General features: G+C 40.1%; 1 protein-coding gene across 2 annotated transcripts in view; it reads left to right on the top strand.

Moving 5' to 3' along the window:
- IGSF11 (immunoglobulin superfamily member 11) overlaps positions 1-22,898 on the top strand; it is a 111,797-nt gene that overhangs the window by 15,724 nt on the left and 73,175 nt on the right. The window lies entirely within an intron of this gene.

Here is a 22,898-nt window from a genome sequence, read left to right as displayed (position 1 = left end):
ACCAATGGTCAAGCCGTAAAGACTCCTTTCCCAAAAGACACACAGGGACTCAAACAGAATGGTAAGAAGTCTGAGTTTATTCTTAAATAGTATTCAATTATAACTTCCTCTTTACGGCATTATTTTCTTCTCTTTTTGTGTGTGTTATCTCCCTCTTCCTCCTCTGTTGTCACTGCCATCTTTACCATCATCTCCTTTTCCTTCACTAATATCATCTAATTTTAATTTACATTACTTCCCTTTAAAAACAATCATTTTAGTTTTATAATATTATAAAACTATTGGGTAACTTGCATTATAACACCACCACCTTACTTTTGTTTTGTACCAGGAATTTTTACCTATGATCCAGAAATGTTTTTCAGAGACATCACAGAAATTTTTGTGTTGTACTCATTTGATATTTTTCTTTTTCTTGCTAGAGAATATCTCAACTTTTTAAAGTGTATTCTCTAATTTTCCAATAAACTATTGAGAAACCTACTCTTTATACACCACTATACCAGGCATTGTGGGTTACACAGGGTATTCAATACAGTACCTGGTCTTAAGGAACTTAATGCCAATGTAAGTATAGTTAGAATTATAAACACAGTTACAACTTGGAGATTTATGTGAATCAGAAAAGGAGTAAGTGTGGCACACTTGTCAGAATCATGTGGGGAAACTGAAGTGAAGATATGTAGTAGCTCAAGTGTCAAGTGGAAGAAGATGCAGCCAGATAGTGGCCTTGTGCACGGCCTGTCTGGTCTTTATCCCAGCTGATGAGACAAAACAGCTCTGCTTTTTCTGGATTCAGCCGTTTTCAAGGAAAAAACAAAACAAAAAAGGGAGGCTTTATTATGCCCCAGGCATCTGAAGATAGAAAGATGCAAAAAGTGTATGGTCTAGTCTTCAGGACTCCATGAGTTTAGTCTAAAAGACAAACCTGATTCAGCTCATTATGATTTAGTCTGCTATGTTAATGGTACGAGTGAAGTATTGTTTCCTTCTCATTCTTGCTTTGACCAGGCCATGTCATTTTCCTAGGTGGTATGGTTCTTGGGGTCTGCACACCATGCAGCTGGCCACTTGGACCACATGCTAGAGGGATGGCTTGGAGGCAATGCTCCTGGTTCCTCAGGACCCGTGGGAAGTGCATGAGAAACCTAGGAGTGCTTGCGTATCCTGGTGAGGGGTCTGAGGTTAGTGTGAAGAAATCTATGTGTGCAGGGATTTCAAGATCAGAGACAAATGGCCAGGCCCATTGTACAGGCTGGGAACCAGCATAGACCCACCCACCACTGTTCCCCATTCAACACAACCACCACCACTGGAAAGATCACCCCCACGGGGGACCAGTCTCACCTCACTGGTTACTCATCTGGGAGTGGCAGTTAAGATGCTCTACCAAAGAGGCCAGTGAAGACCTAGAGGGCCACCTCTCTTCTCTGCCTAGGGGAGTTTGAGGATGCTCTCCTTCATGCAGTCGGGTACCATCTTGAAGGAAAACAGGACAAGGGGAAAGAAGTCTGAAAGACTGACCATTTATCTGAGCCACCCAAAGAGACATCTATAAGATTACTGAAAGAGATTGTTCAAATTATTGGATCGGCCTTCAATGACCAGATTGGGCTGAATTTAGTTATCCCCCTCACCCCTGCTACCCACCTGGTTTTGTGGGTTGTTGGGAGGTGAGAAATGGTAAAAAGATCATATCAGTGTGAAAGAAAATAGATTCTACTTCTTTGCATATGCTTATTTATTAACAAAGAAATGTAAATGTACTTATTGCTGTCTTCTTGGTAACACTTACTGCTGTCCTCTTGGTAACATTTGTTTTGAATGTATGGCCAGTCCCACAGAGTCTAGGGTCCTCATCTGGCCAGATGCGCCAGTCTTGAGCTCTGTCCTAGTTTTTAACTTAAGCTGATGTACCAACATGGCAGCAAGTGTGTAAGCAAGTACGCAGACCCAACTACAGTGGTTTATTGAATCTCAATAAGTGATCTTTTCTTTTAAGAAAAGCCTCTTTATTTGCTTGATCACTTGGAGTGCTTTTTTAAAATACTTGGATTTGGCAGGCTTTTTCAATACGGCGATGCCCACAGTGAACTGAATGTGGTTAAACAGCTTGGAACACTGGTGTTGAATAGGCACTGGGCACATGTGCCAAAGGGTGGCAAGCCAAGGCGCCCCGCCTCCGGTGCCCGCTCTGCCAGGCTTCAGTTCCGCTGCCCCAGCACTTCTGGTGCCTCTCTCAGGCAGCACATTGCTTCTGTGTTTGGTGTCCCAAGTGTCCAGTCCCGATGTCAAGTTTCCACTAAGGTCATAGCTGCCATTATTGTGTACCCACCTCGCCTAGCCATTTTGGGTGTGTCTACTCGATAATCTTGAAGACAAGCCTGTGAGACAGATGAATGTGAGTTGTGTTTCCAAGGGGAAGGATGACTGTGCGGTTGGAGAGTAGCGTGAATTTCAGTACCTGGAGTTAGTGCCTGGAAGAGTAAGTAAGGTAATGCGTGAAGTGCCCACTGCTGCGTCAGGCTCAGGCAGTCAGTGCCTAGGTTACATTTTCTCTTCTAAACTCTGACTTGTGGTGATTTTGTCCCCATTCTGTGGCCTACCTGGAGAAGAATTTGGGGGAGCATTTAAATGAGCTGTGTGAGTGGGGCTTATAAAGACCTTCAGAACCTTAAGCATGAAAAGATATGGTGCTCCCTCCTGTGAAACTCAAAATGAGACAATGAACTATGAAGGGAGCAAGTACAACACAGTTGAGTTATTTTTCCTTCAAGAGGACTGCTTTAGTCTTTGTTCTGAAATAACAAATGTCAACCTTAAAAATCTCTCTCTCTCCCTCTTCCTGCCTTGCTGGTGCCTTAAGTATTTGTTGGGTGTGCCTGTTGGATAACGCAATACAAGCCATAGGAGTTTAGAGCTTTGTTTTTATTTATTTCAAATAAGTTGGCATGGTAGAAGATTTATAAGTTCTCACATTCGAAGGGGCATGATTGAAAATTATTATATGAACAAGAAATTGTGCTTGGCCATTGTGTTAGGTGTTAGATGTTTGGACTCTGCAGGTGGTAGGAAAGATGTACAAAACTCCATTCCAGCCTTCACTGAGTTGACAGTTTTCAAGGAGGGAAAGAAGAACACTGCTAGATACTCATCCTTCAAATATACATTATATAATTAAGCTTCACCACACCGTTGCATTATTTCCATGTTATAAACAAGGAAAAGTTAAATAAGGTCACAGCTTGTGTCTTTTGGTATACAAAACCTATCCTCTTCTTGCTTCAGGAAAAGGAGAGCAAGAAAATACTGTCATTTCAACTTGAAACCTCTTTTCCTTTTCTTTGTTCTGGGCCTGGAAAATAAGGCTTATGCTTCTGGACCCAGGTTGGATGTCACCTTCCACGTGGTCTCCCTGACTTGGCTTTTTCCCTCCCTAGGTCCATAGAATGTTGTTCAGGCTTCAGCCCCTCCTGTTTTCTGTAATCTGTGCACTCACCTCTTTGTTTAATCCTCCTCTTCCTTCCTTACCCTTAGGCACTGCACCTGGTACACAGCCAGCGCTTAATTGATATTTGTTTCTTAAGTAATAAGCGATAATTGTATATTTCAGGCTGTAAGTGCAACTGGACTTCAAAGAGACTTTATGGAACAGCGTCTCGCAGTGTCTGAAGAGGACTTAGCGGAGCACGGGGAGGCGGGGCAGAGCAGATGGGGAGGGAGAGGTGAGGACAGCATCAGAAGGGGTCACGTGCAAAGGAGCAGTGCTGACTCCTGTTAGGAAGTGAGTTAAATTTGGATGCTACGTTTATAATTTTAGCTCTTTGAGAACTGCCCCTACTGGTATCTCTTTTCTTTTGTTTCCTCAAAATTAATTATCTTTTTGTAGCTATGGCAACTCATTTGAAGCTCTATTATGCATGTAATCTGTACACATTGAACTATTTGCTTCAGCATTCTAAACATTTTCCTGCATAGTCAATAATTCTATATTTACAATGTTCTCTTCCTTCTGGTGAAAATTGGCTTTTCCCTTTAGATTTCTAAAGATGATTTAAAAAAGAATTAGGAATGACAGCTTGACTAATAAATTACCATGAATGACCATCATCTTTGTCACTAACGATCATGCCATTATTTGCTTATACTGACATATTTCTAGGCCGTTTTTACTTTGAGAAGCTTTGAACACAGGACACACCCCACCCTGTTTTCCCCAATTACCTGGCCCAAGGACCCCTCCACCCTCACTCCTGAGAGCTCCTGCACCTCTGCCCCCCTTCTTGGGCTCCTGCAGCCTGGCGGGGCACCCCTTGTGCCTCCTGCCTGGCTCTGGTCTAGCCGGTTACACCCTGTGTTGGTACCTGCTGTTGTCTGGGCGCTGCTCATCATGTTGCTAAGCTCTTCAGCTCAGCCCTTCCATCTGGTCTCAGACCGCTTGTCTGTTATGTCCCGCCTCTCCTGGAGGGGTCTCACACCTGCACCCCTGCTCACCTGGATAGACTAGATGGTCAGATGGTTCCATGTTTTTGCCTCTATTTTGGTCAGAGTATTGTTTAGCCTTTGAACCTTCTTCTTCACTGGAAAGTGAGGCACACAACACCCACCCCAGTGGGTGGCTGGACTGGATGAAGCGATGGCCCTAACACACCACGTGCATAGGAGGAGTCTAACTCCCAAGTCCGTGCTGCTTCTTAAAATGCTTGTTCACTTATAACACAGTGGTAGGTTAGGAACAGTGTAACTGACACAGAAAGAAACTATGCAAAGAACTTAAGTCTCCTTACATCATGCTAAACATGCTTTTTAAAGCTTTTTACAGCCTTTTGATTTGTGTTTGTGTCCTCCAGATATATCACAGTTTCCTTAGTGAAGTCGCAGGGTATGGTGGGCACAGCCTGTGCTGGGTCTCTGTCTCTGAAATGCCGCTGGTCATGTTAGATAATTGTATCTTACACAAGAATTTGAAACCGGCTTCTGTTAGTGTTATGGTTTTTATTTCTAATTAAGTGATTCCCTGTTGCTAACAGCAGTAATAAAAACTTAAACAATTTCATCTGAGACATTCATTACTCGATACTGCTTATACCATAGTATCTTACACGGGAAAGGTATTCAGGAAAGGTTCATGGGCCCAGAAAATATTTATTTCTCTAACTGAGAAAAAAACTTATCTTTTTGTGGCTTTACCAACAATTACATTTGATGTTTATCACCAGTAATAAACAGTATCCTAGGTAATGCTTATTTCTCTTTTTCTCTTTATTTTTGTACTTTAGAAATGTAAAAGGGTTCTGTTTGAATTGTGTTTATTTTAAAAATACTTCTAAGTTGTTTTAGTGTTTACTAGATATTTATTTAACTTCTGGTATAAATGACTCATGCACTTTAAAGGCAATAAACAGATATATAAATAAGTATTGATTGATTTGCTTCTGGTTGAATGTTGAAAATTTCAAACTAGAAGGGGAAAACTTCTTATGCTTACAGTGGCTTTTTGCGAACATTCCTACAGCTGTCATGCAGTCCTGGAATTGTAGACCCGGAAAGCACCTTTAGTCTCTGGTTTCTCTTCTCTGCTCAACTCTTCCTTCCTTCCCTTCCTGCCTCTATTCCTGCATGTTGTGTATAAGAAATCCAGAGAGGTAAAGTAATCTTTTCAAAACTACACAGCTTGTGAGTGGAAAAGTTTGGACTAGAACCCAGGTTAATGCTTTTTTCAATAAAGACAAATAATACAGCCAAGCGATGTTTGAGTTACTTTTTCTCTCTTGTTCACACTTATTTTAACCTCTTTAAGGTCAAACATTGTCTCTTCCTAGGGTCTTTCTGCCTCTGTCACACCACCACCTCAACAAAATACCTCACAAGAAAGTTGTACATATACCATGAGTGTACACAAGTGTGTATAAATAGCACATGTATTTGTGGTAGGGTTGTTTAAACACAATGGAGGTGTTGTGTACACCAAAAAAAAATGTGTGTGTGTATGTGTATATATATATATATATATATGATATTCTGCCCTTAGCTACTTTTATGCTTCTGTCATGTCCTCCTATTCCAGACTGGGTAAGATGAAACAGACAAGAAAATACTCAAATTTCATTTCAGAATCTGTAGCAGCTGGAGTGAACGTCAAACAGATGGGCTTTTCCACCCTGATTATCCTAACTTCCTAAATTTAGAAATACATGCTTTAAAAAAAAATGTAAATTACCCGAGGGGGTGGTGTAGCACATGCCAGGCAGTGCTAACGAGTGCAAATAGATGTCATCTGCTGACTTAGATGAATCTCAGCTCCCACTTCTGGGTCCCTGTTATTTTGTTCCCTTTAGATTTATGTCACCGCTTTCCTTTCTGAAAATGTAGTGTCAAACTTTTTTTTCACGTACAGGTTAATGTTATTTTAAAATGTTGAGATTTATATAGGGTCTTAAACCAAAACAGTGTTTAATGTCTTATTACTCAAAATTCCTTCAAATTGGTGGAAAAGAATAGGAAAGAGACATTAGGTGTCTGAAGTTTCTTGTATCTTACCTTTGCGTCTAGTTGTGTGAATTTCGGCAAGATACTTCTACCATCAAATGCATGGACTAGACCCAGTGGTCTCTAACGTACCTTTCAGTAGTAAAGGTCTTTGTTTCTGTAAGTTGCCTGTATTTATAAATTATTTAGTGCAATGCTGTGGCCTTAAAATCTAGCACTGTGGCTGGCACATAGTAGATGTTTAATAAACTTTGTCAGAAGAATCAGTACAGTCTTATATTTTCAATTTACAAAATTTTCTAGGCAAATTGTTTTATTACTAAGGGTTTTATGGCCTCCCTGTCCCTATTAGAAGCCCCGTTTCTCTCCTGTATCTTATAGTTAGGTCGAGGGGATTAACAATCATCCAAGGACATAAAAAGCAATAGCCCAGCAGGTGAGGAGGTTTGAATGTACACATCACCTCCCACTGGAATGTGACTTGTGTGGGGAATCACATTGTATGTAAGTGAGTACTTTGATAGAGCCGCCTTTATTCCAAACTTACAGAAGGGAAAGCAGAAAGGATCTACAAGTCCATCACCAAGGGAAATGGAATGAGGTCAGAAGTGAGTCCAGAGGCTACATCCTGCGGGATGAGTAGAAATTCAGGAAGCAAGGGGTAGTATTGAGGGGACAGGGCACGAGAGAGCTGGCCTTTCTGGGCGAGGGGAGCAGGTAAGCAGAGTTATAGAGGCGTAAAATAGTCCGAGAGCTGTGAGTGGTTCCGCATGGCTGGACGGTAGTATTCAAGGGGAGCAGAAGCTAGAGACGGGGCAGGAGGAGGGGCAAGCACAGGGATCTGGACCACCTGGTGAGCAGTGGGAAGCCTTCCCAGGGCTTTCAAGAGGAGTAACTTGCTCAGCTTTGCTCTTTTGGCAATTTGACTTTAGCAGCAGGGTGGAGAATGGACCAAGAGGGAGATCGTGAGATCAGTTTAGAGGCTGTTATGATAGTTCACGATCATGTGAAAGTCTTCATACAGGGTGATGAATTAAGTCTAAGAAGAGAGACATATTCTCAATGGAACTTTTAAAAACTTGGCATAATTGCTGTTTCAAAGCTCCCTTCCCCCCAAAGTGAAGACTTGTAAAGAGGGTATGTTCTTAGAATGAAGGAAATATAAGGACAAAAGTATTTAAATTTGTGGGGGTTTCATTAATATATGGATACATGTGAATAATTGAAAGGTTATTAGAGTTGTATTAAAGCTGAAGTGTAGCCCTTTGTGTCTGTATTCTAGTTCTGTTGTTGGTGACCGGGCCAGACCTTAGAAATCTAGACAACATGGTAGAAGAAGAAATGTTTCAGTTAAATAGTACTCATCTGAGCACAGACTAAACCAAACCATTATTTTGGAGGGGGGAATATAAATTACGAATACATTGAATGAAGCATGTAAAATCACAGTGTAGCACTTATTTGGGAATTGCATAAGGTTTGGGAAATGTCATAGTGAACATTCCCAAGAATGGCAGGTCTCTGCAACTTTCTTTTCTTGAATTTGCCTTGAGAAACTGAACCACTGATAGTTGGCCAGTTTCTCCGTATTTCTCAGAGGTCCCCAAGAATCTCTGATAATCTCTTGGCTTCAAGACTCTTCAAAGATTCTGATGAGGTATGTCTTGCACTTCCTGGAATGGGTACTCCTCTCCCATCATCTGGGGAGGAGGGCCAGTGCATTGGTCCCTGCTCCTCTTTCCTTTCACCTGAGACTCCCCAGGAGAGGACATTAAGCTAAGTTAGCCCTTATTAACTGTAGCTTCCCGCCCAACCGCCATGGGGAAGTAGTGTTTAAAAATCAACGTCCCATTTACATAGGGTATTTTTGATATGGAAATGAAACATGGTTTTTTAGTTTTGTTGACATAATTACAGCTTTTACTGATGCCATGATTTTGTGGCAGGTGCTAAGAGGGTGAGTTGCCTATGACTAGTTCACTCATCACCACAAAAGAAAGACCGTCCGATGGGCATTGATTTTTTTTTTAAAAAATCCACTTTGATAAGGTACAGTTGGAGTACAAAATTCTACATCCATTTAAAAGTATGCAATTTGATGACAGTGATACATATCCACGAACCCACTACTGCAGTCAAGATAAGGAATATTCCTACTGTTGCCTAAAGATTATCTGTCTCATTTCGCATCCCTCCCTCCGTCTGCCCCCAGGCTCAGGAAGCCACTGATTCACTTGCTGCTACTGTATGTTGGTTTGCATTTTATGGAATTTTTGTAAATGGAATCAAACAGTATGTACGCTTTTGTGCCTAGCTTCTTTCACTCAGCGTAATGATTTTGCCATGTCTCTGCACATATTGGTTTGTTGCTTTCTATTGCCAAATGGAACCCTTTTGCGTGGATATACCGTAACTTGTTTTTCCATTCTCCTAGTGAGGAAAATTCAAGTCTTGTGTATACACATTTTCAGTCTCTTGGGGTAAATAGTTGTAAGTGGAGTAGTTGATGTTTAACTTTCTAAGAAACTACCAAACTGCTTTACAAAGCATTTGTACCTGTTTTTTTTTTTAAAACCTGCACTACCAGTGTGTAAGAGTTTTAGTTGTTTCCCATCATTGCCAAGACTTGGAACAGTCAGTCTTTTCAAATTTTAACCATTCTAATGCATGTGTAGTGGTCTATGATAGTTGCAGTGTTCTGCTTCATACTGAGATATGAGCATCTGTTGATTATCTTTTTCTTTGAGAATAGATTAAATTTTCTTAATCTTTTTTTATGTGGAGTAACTTGAGATTTTATTTTTGACATTTTGAATGTTATGTTGTGGAGACTGTTTCTGTTACCTGCTCTGAAATATATTGATTTTTTTCCCCTGTTGAAAGCAGGCATTTAACTTGATTAGACTCAAATCACAAACTTCCATGCCTGTGGTGGTGGTGATGGCGCAGATATCAAATCAGGCTGTCTTAGCTCTGCCTTGTACATTTGTGGTTCAGGGATCAGCCACAGACTCGTGCTGTATTTGTACAAAATTCTGGCCCCTTGGCCTCTCTCCTTTGTAGGGTTTCTCCCTCACCCTCTGGTGCCAGAAAGATGACGAATTTTTCAGTTGGACTTTGGGCCGCATGTTGTGGCCTTGGCGGGTGGTGGCTCACGTCACAGCTTAGACTCCTCTTGGTCTGTCCTGCACAGACGTGGGCCATGTTTATAAAGACTTGGATGTTCTCCTTCTCTGGCGCTCTCCTTTTCAGGGTTTTCCCTCACTGGTAGCTGTGGTTTCCCTGAGCTCCCTTCTCTGGTTCTTCTGGTCATTAAGAGGATTTTTTTTTTTTAAGTAGAAGTTTAATGGTTTAGCCCCACCACCACGACTGTGGCTATTCTCAGGGCGAAGCTGCCAACTTGAAACTTGCCCCGCGCTGGCCACATCTTCTAATGTTAGACTTCCCTTCCAAGCACGTTGGCTTTTGTTCACTTGCCAGAGCCCTCAAGTAGTTGTTTTCTTCTATGTTGTCCAGAGTTTTAGTTATTTGTGAGCAGATTAATTTGTAGAAGCTTACTGTTCCATACTAAACAAGCCTCGTGATGATTTTTTTCCCCAAGTACCTTTATCTCAATAACTTCTAAATAAGAAGTTTGAATTTAATCACTCCTTAGTTCATTTTAAACTAGTATTGTTCCTTGAGTTTAAAATTGTTTACTTAAGATGACCAGATGGCCTGTTTTTGGCTACCATTATTGAGTATTGAGGTATTAAGAGAAGCACCTTGGTGTTGGCTAACGTGGGCATTGCTCCCATCTTTCTTGCCTGCCCCTCTCTTGTTGTGTTTATCATCTTTATTTCTTTTAAGCAAGGCTGCTGGGAATCCCAGTTGAATCTCGGTGACCTCATGCACACTGCTTTGCCAGGGGAAGCCCTGTTCTTGGGTACACTCTGTGCAGGGCTGTCCCCTGGCTCTGAGTCCAGCTGGCTCTGAAACAGGAGTCTGAAGGAAGGAAAACTAGCTGACAGCAGAGAGCCCCAGAGGGCAGCCTCTGGGATGCCTCTTCTCTGCCTAACTTCCTCCACTTTCCCTGCATCTTTCATTCCATCATCTCTTCTTTCACCTTGTTTGCTCATTCCTCTTCTCCCTCCTCACCTCATTTTGCTTATTAATTTTTATTAAATTAATATTCCAAATCATATCAAAATAGTATCTTATGTTTCCTAGCCAGTGAAACATTATCTTAATTTTTAAATTGTCTGTTTCATTTGAAGTCTAGGTATTGTATACATCAAGGTAGATGTTAGGTCTTTTGTAGAGCCGTGCCCTCCTCGGTTTGTGGGGTAGCTGCAAATAGTGTGACAAAGCAGTAAAAAGTGAGGCAGGAAAGTCTGTGAAACCTCCAAATTATGTGGAAATGGAAATACCTGGAGCAGCTAAGAGTGTAAACAAAATAACCTTTTGTTAATTCCTATCAGTTCTTTGTTTAAAGCCCTCATTTATTGCTACCACTTCTATTATTTTGGTAATATTAAGGATATTTCAGAGGGTGTTACGGAAGAAGGTGTTGGATGGGGAGAAAGCTTTAGCAGTAGAATTTCAAATGTTTTACTCTAACGCTATTGGTTGATTTCTAGAATTTATAGTCTGAGAGACTGAGCACAAGTAGATTGCAAGTAGATTGCAAGTAGATTAAGGAATATATACTCTTCATGCTAGATGGGCATGTTTACTTGTAAAAGAGATTAAGCCCTAATTCAGGAAAGTCTCAGGGACTTCTTTAGAGTGAGCAGCAACGTCTGAAAGAGATCTGCAGGGAACATGGGCACAGTTAGCGTTCAACACCGTTGACTGCTTCCTCCTCCTAGAAACTCCTTGCTGCTCATTCCCCTGTTTCTCTTTCTACTTCTCTGACTACTTCTTGAGTTTCTGTGCAGGATCTTTCAACACTCAGATTTTGACTAAGTTGCAGACAAATGCATGACAGAGGCAGGAACAGAGAAAAGGAGGAGGAAAATTGAGTTTCCTGGAAAGATTTCACAGTGGAACTTCCTTATTTGACTTAGATGTTTAAGAATTCATAAAGTGCAAGGCCACATTCCAAAGTCAACTGAAATGAGCTTTGCAGTATCTGTTGCTATATTTGTATCGACCTTCATTTCAGATTATAAATGTTGCTTTCCTTTTTCTTTTGTGTGGAGATACCTCAAATAATCTTGAGTAGGGTTCATCTTGCTTTAGTTAGTTGGGTTTTTTTTTAAACCAAGAAATGTGTATTCTTTTGGATGGAAGGCTGTCAAGATTCCAACCCACAATGATTCACTGGATAATGTTAGTCAAATTAATCCCTCAGGAGTTTCAGCTTCCGCTTCCTTATCCATATAATGCTAAATGGAGTAGGTAAGCTTGATGGTCCGTTTCAGTGTTGATTCAGTGATTAGGAGGACATCAGGGAGCTTTGGTAAGGACTTGAAGCCGAAGCATCTGGAAGGAAAAAGGAGGTAATGGACGTGGAATGCCCATTTGAGCAGCTTGACTAGAAAAAGGAGAGAAATATGACAATAGTTGGAGGAGGCAGCAAGGTCAAGGGAAGTTTTTTCAAAAGAACAAAAGATCTTTGCTTTTTTGAAGGCACAAAGGAAGGGGCCGAAGAAAAGGGAACACTTGAAATGGAAAGTGTTTGGGTGAGGGCACAAACAAGATCTTGGTGGAGGTTGAGAGATGCTTTAAGTCCAGGAAGGAGGTACCCTGCCTCCTGTGGGATAGGAGAAAGGATGGGTAAAAAGTGGACACTCTGGTGTGGGAGAGAATTCCTTGCATTTCTTCCAGAATAGCTGAAAAGTGAGGTATTTGCCAAGAGGTGTTAGGGGAGGATGACAAAAGGAGTTAAGAAGGATAAATCTTTGGAAGTACTGTTTAAGTCTGTCTGCTGTGATCTTGGTGAGAATGAATAATTGGAATATCCATTTCAAGTTGGATGGTGAATCGAAAGCCAACCTTTTTTGTTCATTTTGTTTTGTACTTTTAGATTTGCAATTTCTGTTCCCCTACAACACTGGGTATCAGCTGGTCACTGGTACTGTAGTCACATTGCTTTGTTCTCATCTTTTTTTTTTTTTTTTAACCTGAGACCCTGTTTCTCAAGAACCTCCATATGAAATACTTTTTACAAAGCATTCTGTCGTTTTGAGGCAATATAAGCTAATGTGATTAAAATAAAAGTGATCTTAAATGGACTGTCTGTTATTAAGTACTATTGTTATAAAGTTTATATTTAATATATGATTTAACATAGCATTATAAATGAAGAGACTTTTGACATTTTCAATTAATAAGTGATATACAGTGTGATTAGAAAAATCAAATATTTTCAAAACTTTTGCTCAATCACTTCTTAGGAGGATTTGTCAAGCTCATGTTTGAGACACGCATTATAATATATAAAATAGATAAATAAGGAACTACTGTATAGCACAGGGAACTATATTCAATTTCTTGTAATAACAAATAGAAAAGAATCTGAAAAGAAAAAAAAATATATATATACATGTGTAACAATCACTTTGCTGTACACCTGAATCTAATACTGTAAGTCAACTACACTTCAGTAAAAAAACTTTTTTAAAAGCTCATGTTTATACTGCCTTTTCCTTGTTGCTCTGAGAAAATGAAGGAACCCACTATAGTTGCTGTTTCAGCCATTGATGGACCAGAGAAAGGATGTGACATGAAATTAACCCTGAGATTGCTATGTTCCAGGTGATTCCTGCAAGCATGTATTGAGCAGTTTTAAAATTACAGACATGATTGTGTTAGTTCCTTTACAAAATGATTTTATCTATATGGTTATGTATAACCTAGTTTTTGAGGACTGTATTTTTGTAAGTGTTCATTTCTTTTAAAAATGACCTTACACATGGTTTACCTTTTAAAAATATTATCTATTTTAAACATTTCTTTCTTGAAATAAGGTTATATGTCCACATGGCTCAAATTTTTAAAAAAATTATTAAAAGAATACTTTATTGAAAGGTTTTCCTTGACTCCATTCCTCCAGTATGTCTCCTTCACAGGGCAATCAGTGTTAGTTTTTTTAAAAGTATCATTTTAGAGTTTTCTCAAGCATATATAAATACATTTATAACCCATCCCTTTTCCTACACAAGTCGTAACACACTATCTTTGTATGTTTCCTTATTTTTTTTTATCTCTGCATAACATATCATTGTATCGATGTACTGTAACTTATCTTCCCTGTTCATGAATACTTAGGTGGTTTCCAATCTTTTACTATTATAAACAATGCTAAGATGAATAAACATATATACATTATTTTGCATGTGTACAGGGTTGCTGAATTTATTTTAAATTAATCATGTCAAATAAACCACCACTTGTCAAATTTTACGATGACATGCTTTTGGGCGTGAATATAGAAAGTGCAGATTGAAGTTTAAGGTTGTGTTGAGGCACTGAAAATAAAAACCTTGCTTTGTTACCCAGTGGTTGAAAGTCTAGTATTTTGTTTTATTTTTTAAAAAAGTATTTTGGTGCTTTCTTTTTGAATACAATATTAGATAAAATATTGCAAGCTGTAACTTGTAAGTACTTTTTTGGCAAATAACACATTGTGGGGACAGTCTCTATTTGCTGTAGATGAAAATCCAATTTTGATGTTGTAATTTCTGTATCTTCCCTTTTTTTTCTCCATTGGATTTTGCAATATTGGAGACATTTTGTCAAAAGTCATAAATTTGACCAGATATACAGAGCTGGTAAAAATCATCTTGAGTTGAAGTTGCAGGATTTAATGTTTGTGCTTTTTATTGACTTCTGTTTCAATAATTCTTACGTTTTTCTTATGTTTTCTGTATTTAACTAGTGGTTCTTTATAGATATAAAATAAATGATACATGACTAAACATAAATCAGTTTGAAACCTTAGTACTGTCAGAGTCACTAGGCCGTTGTCTGTGCTCACCTGAGTAGTAAACCAGCCAAATAGGTCACAAGCCGACCCCTCTTACAGGTCACAAGCATGACCCCTCTTACAGGTCACAAGCTTGACCCCTCCTACATGCTTCCTGGATATGTAGACGTTCTCAGAAGTTGTGTTTTAAAAGTTAAACTATTTGAATAATTATTTTATCATTGACTCAAAAGTTGAATGATACCATCACCATCTCAGTGACCTTGCAGGGTTTGTATACACTAGTTAAAAAACACTGGTATTGGGGAACATTAAGCAGGAAGAAGGATTAGGAGGTTGTAATCAGTATCCTCTACATCTGCGTTTACAAACTCTCTGGAAGCTCTTTGTGTTTATTTGTCATGTGCAGTGTTTGATCTCAAATGCTTTTCACAGTACCATAGGAAGACCACAGTAAGTCGTCATTTAATTATTATTGTCTAAAAATCCTTGAAGCAGCCACATTCTGAGGCAGCTCTCTAGGATCAGTAGGAGAGAGGAAGGAAGATAACTTCTGTACCTGTTCTCTAAACTGTTAACTTAGTGATATCTCCAGACTGAGAAATTACCTGGTGTAACTTGTCGGAATACAGACTTCCAGGCACCACCCTAGATATACTGTCCCTGAGTCAGGAATGATTTATGATTAACTAATAGAGAAGTCATTTGGAAATTGGTGAGGACATCAAAGAACAGAGGTATTGCAAAAGTAGTTTGAAGGAAGTGGCCACATCACAGGCTTTGCTACCAAATCACTCCTTGTAAACATCCCACCACAAATCTAATGCTGTCTCTGTGGTTTCTGCTGTCCTTGAAATGCTAACCTAGACCTGACCCAGAGCTGCAGAGTTTCAGATTAGAGAGACACTTTAATCTTTTCTAAGAAGCTGAGCTTGCTTCAAGCTTTATTAACTTAGTTCATGATTATCTAAAATAGTCTTAGTCCTGTTTACCATAGATAACTCTACTTCTGTTAGTCTTGAAATAGTGGAGCCAAATGTCACTGGGGTCCAGGCCCATACTGCCAGTTGCCGGTAGGGTAACTCTACACAGCTGTCCCATAGACACCTTAAGCCCAGCAGGCCTGGAACTGAACTCATCCTCTTGCCCCAGACCTGATCCTCTGTCTTTCATTCTTTCAGTGTACTAGGTACTGAGTATGCCAGGATGAATAAAACAAGACATATTCTCTGTTTTTAAACATTAAGTGCAGTGGGAATCCATCAAAGGCTTTACACGTTACAAAGATTATCTATCCCTGTGTGTAGAGTGGATTGGAGTGAGTCAAGGATCATGGTGAGGGGACCGATTAAGAGGCTATCGGATACATCAAGGAGTGAAATGGTAGCGGCATGAACGAGTGGCGGCAGTGGCGGTAGACGTGGATACACGAAGTAAACTTTGGAGTTAGAATCAGTGGCACTTGGCGATGGGCTGAATGCGGGGGCTGAGGGGAGCAGACGTCAGAGGCGATTCCCAGGTTTCTGGCTCGAGCACTGGCACCAGGCTGGGGCCGTATGCTGAGCTGTGAAACCCCACACTGGAGCACAGGTAAGGAGGGGTGGGAGAAGAGTTCAACTCTAAGAATTACTAGACTTGAAATCTCTTTAGGAAAGTCAAGTATTTCTTGTACATTTCCTCTAATCAGTGACATTATTCCTGTCCATGCAGGCTAGAAGCCCGGAGGTTATCCTTGATTCCTTCTTTTTCCTCACTTTCTACCTTCAGTAAGTCATGAAGTCTTGTCAACTCTACACCTCTTTAGAGTTTTCTGGACTCTCCTCTTGTTTTTCTCCATCATTAGTGCATATTTTAAGCACTGATCATTTTTCCACTGGACTATTGCACTAGCTTCCTAAGAATCTCCAGACCCCCCTTACCCTCTCTTTAGTCCAGGGTTTTCCACACCTTCTGCCGAAGCACTAAAGGTTCCTTTGTGGTGAGGGTAAAAAAAGGGGCATCGTCCAGGACCTTCTTTTCCACTACTGCTTCAACTGGGGGAGCTTGGCTTTTTTATATCTCAGGATTTTGTGTAAGATTTCATTTGAAATCACATTAAAAATAATTACATAGGTAAATAAAAGCTGGAAAACTCTTTCCCTACTGAGTCTTCATCGTATCAGAGATTACTTGGATGATATTTCTGAAATAAATCTGGTTGTTTCATTCACTGCTTAAACCTTTTTTAGTGCCTCACCATTACCTTTAGGGTAAGGTTTAAAATTTGCAGCGCATCCATAAGACCTTTCGTGATCTGGCTTAATTCCCCCAACTAATCTAACATTCTAGTCTCATTCTTTTTGTTCCCCAATTTCTTTCATTCCCTCAAGGCTCTCCGCCTTGACTGTGGTTTGCTTCCCTTCCTCCATCCCCTTTCCCACACCATTCCCTTCTGCCAGGCCTTTAAAGTGCTGCTCAGATGTTGTCATTCCTAGAAGACATTTGTGGGTCCTCTCCAGACAAAACTGATTCCTCCCTGCTCTGTACCATACTTATCCCAGTTTGCACACACAGCACTGAACGTGAATCATGTGCATGCGTGTCTGTCTTAGACCTAACAGGCTATGAACCCCTTGGGCATTGAGCCCACTGTATCTTTTGTCTTGGTGTTGTAAAAACAGTCCTTGGCCTATGGTGGGCTTCAGTCAGCGTTTGTTGAAGTTAATAGAGCAAAAATTGGCAGCAAGTGCTGCAAGTTTTGGTAATTCTTAGAAATTCAGGGTGTGTGGAATGTAAATATTGGGTCCTTTGCTGCCCCCAGAGCCAGTCCAGTTCTAGACCAATGCTCAGGTTATGGACACAAGTTGAGGTGAGTATAATATTTCTACTCCAAATACGCCTGGCCCCACCTGATATCAGATAACCTGAGGGATGGCTTTTAGGAGTGCATAAGAGATTGGCGGTTTGGCACAATAAAAAAGAAAAACTTTATTTATGTATGTAAAATTTACATACCAGAAAATCCACCCATTAACGTATGCAGTGCTTTTCAGTCTACGAATTTGTGTACCCAACACCATAATGTAATTTGAGAGCGTTTTCAGCGCTCCAGAAAGAAAACTTGTGTCCATTAACAGTCACTTTCCATTTCTCCCACCCAGTCTAGCACCAGGCAACCTCTGATCTGTTTTCTGTCTCTATAGAGTCGCCTATCTGGACATCTCATATCGGTGGAATCCTGCAATATACAGTCATTTGTGACTGGCTTCTTTCACTAATAATAGTGTTTTTGAGGTTCATCCATATTTTAGCATGTATCAGAACTTCATTCCTTTTTTGATTGCTGAATAATAATACTACATGTGTATAGATACAGATAGATAGATTTCTGTTTATCCATTCATCAGTTGGTGGACATTTGGATTGTTTACACTTTTTGGCTCTCATGAATACTGCTGTGAACATTTATGTACAAGTTTTTGTGTGGACACATGTTTTCATTTTTCTTGGATGCATACCCAGGAATAAAATTGCTGGATCTTGCGGCAACTCTCTGTTTAACTGCCAAACTGTTTTCCAAAGAGGCTGCACCATTTTCCATACTCCCAAGCAGTGTATGAGGGTTTCAGTTTCTCCACATTCTCACCAACACTTGTTACTGTGTCTTTACTGTAGCCATCCTATTGGGTTTGAAGTGGTGTCTCATTATGGTTTTGCATTTTCCTAATAACTAATAATGCTCAGCATCTTTACATTTGCTTATTGGCCATTGGCATGTTTTCTTTGGAGAAATGTCTTATTCAAAACCTTTGTCCATTATTTAATTGGGTTATTTGTCTTTTTATTATTAAATTTTAAGGTTTCTTTGTAGATGCTGGATAGAAGTCCCTTATCAGACATCCGATTTACAGATGTTTTCTCTTTCTCTGTTGGCTGTCATTTCACTTTATATGTCATGTCATTTGAAGCACAGACATTTTAAATTTTGATCAATCTAACTATTTTTTTTTACTTTATTGCTTGTGCTTTTGGTACATATCTAAGAAATCAGTGCTTAAGATTGGTGTAATTTCTTGAACCTCTCTTTTTACTTTGAACTTTTTTTCTTCAATCCCAAAGTGGCTATGGAGTCATTGTAACTTATCTGAGAGCCCGTGGACTTATTATAGCTCCAGGATCAGATTCACAGAGCCAGGTCCATAAATCAGAAGTTGCATGAGTGCTTGGAGATGGGAGTGAGGGTGGTAACTGTTTTGTCCTACCAGTCTGGAAGAGGTATTTGCTAGAATCTGTTAACCTACTGAATAAAGGCTTTTTGAATGTAGATTCAAATGATATATAAACAGGCTTTGCACTCTTTCACTAAATGTTTAAGGAACACCATGTAAATTAACTGTGTGCTGGAATCTTAGTCTATGATTTATACATGAACGTAATAAGAGATGTTTAAAAGGGAAGTATTTGGGTGAAATCTACCAGTGTGGGTTGACAACTGGGAGATCCATAGCATCTAGACTTACGTCTGCCATGTGAGTTTTTCAAAATGCTAATAACTCTCATATTCTTTCTTATTAATTTCACATTTTGGAATATAGGTTGTTTGTGCTGTTTTTGGTACAGTTCCCTGCTCTTCCTCTTAGTGCCAGTTTAAGGAATTGCTAATTGTCCATTCTTGCTGGGAAGTACTGATTTCCATTTGAATATAACAGTCTTTTTGCTAAAACTTTCCTCTGGTTGATTCGAGCAAATACAAGAAGCCTTCTGTTTGTGGACTGAATGTTCAGCCAGCCATGACGTGGCCACTATTCTCAATGAGGCTTATTCATCACTTTGCGTGCTGGTGCATTGTACGGGCCTTGCCCAGGATCCTGGGCCTTTGAATGGAGAGCTTCTCCTCTGCTTACCTCCATACACTGTCAGTATTCAAATACTCTGTTCTCGATCTTTTCCAGACCTGGTGGATAATTAGATCTTTTTTGTTTTCTGTTGATTCCCAATAGTGTCTTGCAGATGCTAGGCACTGATTGCGAATTTGTTCATTTCCTAATAACAAAATGGCAATTAATGCTCTTAGGAGATAGTTTTACGTTCTCTTCTCGTATATGTGAACATTTTATCTTCTGTCCAATGTCATTTTATAGAGACATAGGGGATATGTTTTTATAAAATAAAATGAAATGGCAGTTGATGATCTTAGATTCAAAGTTTATTACTCTTCAGGTAAATTAAACTTTTTAATATTTAATCTTGTATAGTTGTTGAACAATTAGATTAAATTCACAGGTTAATTGCTGCATTTCACTTATATAGATTCAGCTGTAGAGATACAAAAGGAGTTACTTGTCTCAGCTCATGACTAGAAGGCAGTAGAAGTTGTTATAAAACTAATCCTGTTACATACTTTGGTAAAATCATGTGTCCTGAAGGATAGCCGGCACTTACCACGAGAGCCTGGTAAAGTACAGTCAGTCCACCATAACGTGGATATTGGGCCTGTCCCACAACAGTGGTGTTAGGATAAGTGGTCCCTGTGTGGATTAGTTATGGCTAATAGGTGTGTAAATATCCATGATTGAATAATATTTGAATTGTTTTGGACTACATCTAACAGCAGACTTTAAAAAAAAATTTCATGAAAAATAGCGTATACTTGCCTCACATTCCCCGTTCCTCTTGCTTCCTCTCAAGAGTCGCTGTGCTTTAGGGACCCACTGAGCCTGTGACCTCTATTCTGAGAAGGTGCATGTTTTTGGAGCTCAGTGGAGCTTACATTGGGGTTGCGAGGGCTGCACTTTCCCTGAAGATGGGGGAGCTTCCAGAGGAGCTGGTTGACTCAACAGTTTTCACTGGAGGGACTGAAACTTGCCCTGGGGACATTTCAGGAAATACTCATATCTTCTGGCCAAGGGACCTTCCCTCCCCACCCACCAACAGAACACATACACATACAAGCACACACACACACACACACACACACAGCCCATGTCCTTCAGAGGTTCCTTGAATCCATGGAATTCTCTGGACTGAAAGTGAGTCTTGGTTTGATACTTCCTGAGGTGAGTACCTCACACCTGCTGTTGTCCAGAACTAACTTGTAGGGGGTCTCAGAACTCAGAAGACCCTAGAGTTGCCATGGGACTGAGAGTGAAGGGACTACTCTTATTCCCCTTTGTTCCTCCCACAGTGTCTACAGTACTGCTCTGTGCATAGAATGTGCAAAATGAATGTTGGCTACAACTCTTTATCCATTTTTCTTCTCCACGGATACATGTAAATGTTTTTAGGTTGTTTAAGCCCAGTATCGTTCTAGAATTTTGCATTTCATCACTGAAATCTCTCCTGTCTCTCAGCAACAGACTCATCATCCTTTTATTTACTGAACTTTCACATTTTCATTCAGAATTTCCTGTTTTATTCCAGTCTCTCTCCTGTCTCTCAGTAACCCCACTTATCATTCTTACACTTACTGGTCTCCCCTTTGTATCATCAGGCCACTTACTGAATGATGTGAACAACTGTGTAATTACAGATTCTGATCCATATTGATGAGTAAGGAATGTTACGCATTCCCACCTGTGAAACATTCCTCTAATGGTACAGGTGTGCTCCAGCATGACAATTATGCACCTCAGGGTTATATAGTTTTTGTAAGTTTTAAATTGTTCATATTCTCTCTCCAGGTAGCCCACAGATAGATGAAGGCTTAACTTAAAAACAATTCTTCCTAAAGAGAAATATAATGTGGCTCTAAATTGCTTGATTTCTCTGTTTTAATTTTAATCTAAATGTATGTGTAATAATGATAATTATTTACTCATTTGAGTATCATCTATGATATAAGACAAGTGATATTTTTTCCTGAAAATAGTTTGTTCTGGTTGCAACAAGTCAACATATTTTCCATGTATTATGCAAAATAAAAACTCCTTTTTGTTGTCTGCTTCTTAAAAAAACTTAACCATTTCTCAAAGCCATTCTTTGTTGCCTGTTTTCCCTGACATAATGCAGGTTTCCTTCACTTCCCACCTACATCATCCCAGTATGTTCATAATTAGTCTCTGTCCCTCCCTCCTTTCTCCCTCCCTTCAGGTCTATCTGCCACACTTCTGAAAGAGTGTCTTTAATGAAAATACAAATGCATCCTTCTCCTGATTATAAAAATGTTCAGTGGTTCCCTCTTGTGTTTTGGGTAAAGCCCAGAGCCTACATTATACAATCATACAAGTCTCTTTGAATCTTCCTGCACCTTTACTGTTTATTACTTGCCTCAGACTTCATGCTCTAAACATACCGTCCCCTCTTATGACCCTCGAGCTTCTGCAGATGCTCTTCCTCTGCCTGGGGTGCCTTTTATGTCTCACTGTCTCTGATGTATCCTTTGCAGCTCAAAGGTTATCTCCCCTCTGGAGCCTCTCTTAAGTCTCCCAGGCCATTTGTCTTCCTTGTCCAAAAGCTGGTTCTGGACCATAGCAGGTCTGAGGCGCTCACTTCAGTATCAGCTAACTAGATGTGGCTTTGTGCTATGCCTCGTGTCAGTAGTCTCTGAGAAATCTTGCATGCACGACATCTCCACGTCCTTAGCACAAGTGATAAAATAGCTCTCTGCTGTAGGGGAGGAGTAGAGAACTAGCAACACCGCTGAAGCAGCCTTTTAGCAAATAGTGGCTTGCAGGAGAATGTTTGCTGCCAGTTAAAAATGAAATGCTTTTAATTTTTCTGGTTTTACTGACATGTCACATGCAGATGCCATTCTGTCCTCCAGGTCTCCCACCCTTGGAGACAGTCCAGCCCTCGCACCCTGCCCTCCATCCGCATTCACAGTTCATTAGTCAGTTTGTCTTCAGAATCTGCGTTTTGGGAAGTTGTATTTGCCCAGCTTCAGAAGCTCGGAACTTGTCCCATATCTGTGATTTTTGGAGCAGTGTTCTGCTGTGGTGGAAAGCCCTGGAAACCTGAGCTCCAGCCCCAGCTTTGCTTCTCATTGACTGCGTGACTGGGCAAGTCCTACTCCATTTATAACTTGTGTGCTCATTTGAAAATCCAGACTAGATGATTTGTAGTGTCGTCTTTTAACTCTTCCCTTTGGTCCACATGGGCGCTGGTGCTTCTCTTGCTTTGATTTCGGTATTTAACCCTGGCTGGTGATCTTCATATACTGTCATATACACACTGTGCCAGCAATTACCATATTATGTTGACACCCCCTTTGCTTTTTTTCCCTCTCCCAGGGTACTGTAGTTTCCTCAAAGACATCTTGTTCGTCTTTGGGTTATCTGCTCTTGGCTCAGGGTCTCAATTCCCACTCTGTAAATGTTGGTTGACTTAAGCTGAACTGTGTCCTTTGTTTTTGCTACAGAGCTTTGTTCAGCAATATGGGGAAGAAACCTTGCCTTGGTTGCATACTTGGTATCCAATTAAATATTACAGAACTGTTTCAGATTGTAGAAGTCATGAAGCCCAGTTGGAGTGACCTGATCAGTCACATGACTGTGTAAAACAGGCAAGAGTTGTGGTTATT

The sequence above is a fragment of the Camelus bactrianus genome, chromosome 1 (genome assembly GCF_048773025.1).
Source record: "Camelus bactrianus isolate YW-2024 breed Bactrian camel chromosome 1, ASM4877302v1, whole genome shotgun sequence".
Lineage (NCBI taxonomy): Eukaryota > Metazoa > Chordata > Mammalia > Artiodactyla > Camelidae > Camelus > Camelus bactrianus.
This window is presented reverse-complemented; position numbering and strand designations above follow the sequence as displayed.